Source organism: Mya arenaria, chromosome 17 (assembly GCF_026914265.1).
Source record: "Mya arenaria isolate MELC-2E11 chromosome 17, ASM2691426v1".
Classification (NCBI taxonomy): Eukaryota; Metazoa; Mollusca; class Bivalvia; order Myida; family Myidae; genus Mya; species Mya arenaria.
The window spans coordinates 10,733,717-10,738,716 of NC_069138.1; the positions used below are offsets into that span (position 1 = coordinate 10,733,717).

General features: G+C 33.0%; 1 protein-coding gene across 5 annotated transcripts in view; it reads left to right on the forward strand.

The window, feature by feature from the left end:
* Window positions 1-5,000, forward strand: part of LOC128223786 (carbonic anhydrase 2-like) — a 50,093-nt gene that overhangs the window by 25,743 nt on the left and 19,350 nt on the right. The gene's annotated exons all lie outside the window — the stretch shown is intronic.

The window sequence follows — 5,000 nt, forward strand, 5'->3', positions numbered from 1 at the left end:
ACATATCAATTTCAATTCCTATATGGTGCATTTTGAGAGTATTTTACCTTTTTTCTCCGATATTGGTGTAAAGTGATAAATTGGAAGGTTTAAAGTGGTGGTGGTGGTGGTGGGGGGGGGGGGGGCTGGCAACGGCATGTGCCCACCCTAATTCGCTAGTGATATACATACCACACATGCAACGGAATATATAAATAAGCAAATGTTAGCATTATCAACATCAAACAGTAAATGAAAAAGTAGTTGAATGTAGTTTAAACTTGTTAATGAGTACTCAACCTCACACATTCCCTTACACTTAATAATTATTGCAAGTTTAAAAATATAGACCTAATCAACTTGAAGTAAAACAAATAAAAATAAACTAATAAAGTAACTTTAAGTACTCAACGACAGGATACAGACATATCCTGCAAACAATGAATCAAGTCAGATTGACACAACGCGGCATTTTGCGGCATGTTCTGTCATTTTTGTTTGCAGTTTATGTTATCTTGCACCATCAATTTCCCCAGCCTTGGGCATCTTGCCAGATAGAAATTGTTGTTCAAAATGTAGATGCTTGTGATGCTTTTAAACTATCGTTTTTATGATTGTTCTACAAAAGTTATACATTTGCCTTATTGGGTATATGGCAATTCGTCGGTCACCTGTCCCTTCAAAATAGTGAAAAAAAGTCACCGTTTATATAAACTTTTGCTAAGTTTAGAATAGTTATGAACATTTAAATACTTAAAAGCATATCCGTATTGATAAAAACAGCTTTATAATTAAATTACAAGAGTGTCTGTACGCCTGTTTTTTCAAAATAGGTATGAAAAAAGTAACCGTTCATATAAATTGTTGCTTAGTAAAAGTAGTTAATGTTATGCACATTTAAATACTTAATAGCATATTCGTATTGATAAAAGAACAGCTTTATTATTACATTATGTGGGTGTATGTACAACGCATACTGTTTCTTTTGAACCATAGGTTATACCACACAGTACAGAAAAATATTGCAGCAATTGATCGAATCACAAACAACGGAATATTACTTTGCTGACTTGTGGTTTTAGTCCAGGGTATTAAAACCAGATGCCACACGCTTTCTTCAAGCAATTGTTTATTAGTCGGCGCCCAGAAGGGCGCCGACTATATTTGATATTACTTTAGAAACATTCTAACTTAGGGACTAGTTCATAAATTGCAGAACAATGCTTTCAATAGTTTCCAGGTTGCATGATAAAATATGAAGTTTAGTATGTTTTATAAAACTTTACACTTTAATTGATAATGAAACCTTAAATCATAATAGCCCTGCTTATCATTTTGAAAATTTTGATGTTAAATACCAACTCAATCATAACAACTCGGCCATCTCCGAGATAGATACAGGCCGAGGTGTTCCGATTGACTTAGATGAAGGTTACACGGTACTATTACAATATCCTTTATGTTTGTAAACCTCCTACGCAGTAATTTCCCTTGGTGACATCAAAAATGCCGAGTTTTGAAAAATTAACCTTGAGCTTTATTGTTTGTTTTGAAAATGTCATTCGAAAGAATGAACTCCAGATATTCTAACAAACTTATCTAAAAATCTCCACTTTTAAAGGCAACTTGAATGTATGCTCCACGTTTCTTGTACAGGATTTCTAAAGATGAGTCTACAGGTGTAGCTGCAATTGGTAGTCAAATTGTAATGTTGGCATTGAACTTTGTTAGATCTATATAACGTTGATTAAATAACCAAATGCAAGTATATATCAGGCAACGGTATGAATGGCTTTTAGACAGAACAATCAGCTGGTCAGTAGTTGTATCTTATCTCTACAGCAAGAGTTCCAAATACATAATGCTTTCAAGAGCATAAATTCGATGTTGTTCCTCCAATTCTACTTCATGCTTGGAAAGGAAACATGCTTCCTTCGTTTTAATGGCATAGAATGCCACGGTCCTCTTCCTCTGAACCTCAGTATGTGACCGCATCAAGAGAACCCATTGAAATTATAATGGTCCGTATGCATTTCTATGATGCATCTTGATAAAGGCAGTAAATCTAAGACATGAGGAAAACTTTTTGTTTAAAAATAATACTTCTATAAACACTTTTATACAAACAAATAAAGATTACTATTTACATGCACCTTTTAATTTGAATGCCAAACACCACGGTTGACATTTCTTTTACTGGTTATTAATAGTGCAGTTCTATGTCCATTTACTTCATTTCAAACCAATTTAAAGTTAAGGCGAAATTTTCAAATGCACTTGAAAACAGGTTGATATTAAAGGCTAAATTGGAATCAAACTTACAAAAGTAAGCAATACACACAGGTCAAATTCAATTTGACTTTGCTTTTTAAATCAACCTAAAAAAACAAAAATGCTTTTAGCCATTACTAGCTGAAGCATTCGAAACTAATCGGCCTTTTTTCATAGAAGACAACCTCGAATTTTCAAATAATATTATTAATTAATTGTAGTGTTTAGACGTGCATTTTGTCGCAGTTTAAATTGATTGCAAATGGTTGCATCAATAATTAAGATTCCCAAGAGTTAATTCATTAGGTTTAACTGCAAAATTGAAATTACTACACGATCTACTTGCAGTGAAGCAAAATGTAAAAAATACTGATGATGTAAACCGCCTATATTGATCCGAGGTTTTTTTCGATTGAAAATGGCCGAGGAATTCCGAATGTAGCTAAGGAAGCTGTATTAAATCTTATTAATTAGTGTTAAATGGTTCCATGGAATCTAATCTTCCAAGCTTATTTCTCAGATAGTTATCAACTATAGAAGCTATTTATTTTATATCTGGAACTGACCGTGCAGTGCTATTACCAGAACTTAAGACTTCTTCGATCGATCCAATTCCTAGTTTCACACATGCATCTGCACACACAGTGAGAAGGTGTGTCTAGTGTGTGTTAAAGGTATCTGAGAAATATATTCCAATATAATATATTTTTGAAAAGTGACCGATATCAGATATGTGAATTGTTGTTATCGGGTATGTACCTAACTTGTGCGTTATTTTCCCAAGTATTTATGATATTCTCGAAACACCTGTTGTTTGTAAGCTTAACCACATCCAGTTGAATAAAGTTGTGTTCTCTTTTGTTTATAATGAGGTATCGTGTTTGCTGGAATTACACATGCTGCCCATCAGAACAATGTGGCATTTGACATTGAACACTACCTCGGATGTATATTGCATTTACAATGTCAAAACTATTTTCATTTCACTACGCTGCAAGTAGAATACGAGCTAGTAATTTCAATTTTGCAATTAATATTTATGCAAAAAGCTACAGAACTTTCTCTTATGAATCTTAATTATGTATGCAATAACACTGGGAAACAATTTTGATTTATTCATACAATTAACACGTTAAAACATTGCAATTAATTTTATTTATTATCCTTGTTTATTTTACAAACTATTTCTACCCATGGTCCGGTATGCAGCCGAGGTTGTTTTTAATGGAAAATTGACGACTTGTTCCGATCGATATGCTGTAGGATTTACTAATGATTGTCGTTTGCAATCTGAATTAGAAGAACACATGATATCAACTGCGGTGATAAAAATATCATTATCGTTTCAAGAGTATGGAGAAAAATGTAGATCCTCTTTTCGTCATGTTCTATATCGATGTGTTTACACCTCTAAAGGTATGGGTTTGTTTTTTGCTTTGCTTAACAAGAGTTATTTTAAACAAGAAAGCATCCTCAGAAACTTTTTTTCAAAGCCTTAATGAATCGGGTTCCTAAACCAAGCTATATAAAAAACGTAGCCTATGAGTTTTACGACAAATTATTAAATACCCATTAAATATGTTCAAAGATTTGAAATAACGGCATAAGACATACGTTTTCTTGTATCTAAATGTTTCCGGTTTTTTATTAATCATTTAATACAATTGTTACATATTTTATAGTTTTATTAACAATAATAATTATATATTTTTTACAATATACTGTTGGCTGGTCCATTTTGATCACGTGACCTTCCATGGTACATTATTGAGACCACTCCAAAACTGACATCGCGTTTTCACACGACGTCAATAATGGAATTAAATAATTTTGTGGTCGTGATCGTAACCAAATGTACTGGCCAAAACAATCAATGTGACTTTAAGAGGGCCAATAAGGGAAAAAACAAGCTGCTGCAAAAACAACTATATACATGTCATTGTAGTTATAAGGTAGCAAGCATTTGTTAATTTAATAAAAGCCATTTGATTTAATAAAAGCCACTTGTCCAGGTTAATTTCTTGATTTTTTTTATAAATTATTGAGCAAATATAAAACGGGTTTGGGTTTATGTCTTCCAATAAATTTGTAAAAGCAATGTTCTTGAAATAAAATCCAAGTAATCATATTTCTAATATTTTTAATGGCATATTCAGTTATTTGTATAATCATAAGCGACGGAGAATGATCTAACAAAGCGATATCCTCTTGAACATGAACCAAACGATTATATGCTGTAAAGTATCGTAATCGTACAAACGGTACCTTACTCGACCTTCCAAGCTGGCATGTACCAGATAAGTCATGCATCTGTAATTCTATAAATCATTTTAAAACAGAAATAAGATAAGGTGTCTCAGGGAGAAGGAGTTCTTTTTCAAGCTTTACTGCATGAATACTTCAGTCAGGGCTGATTTCGACTAAGACATTTTGACTAAGATAATGAACAATCTTATAAAAAACTTGGGCTGAGCTCATTCGGAAAGCAAGAAAGGGTACAGGGGAGGTACATGTGATTGGCCTACTTGGCAAGCAAGAAATGATAGAAAGTAAACAGAAGTTGTCACGAGGTGTTACATAATCAAAACGTTAAAAAGACAACAGTTGCCAGGAGCTTGCATTGAGAGTGTCGCTCTTTTTGATGCGGTCATTGAAAGACACAAACCAAACCATATATTTTCACTCTTTGATTTGTTTATGTTTCTAAAGGCCTTTTCTTAGAATCTCATGATGAACAACGATGAATATAA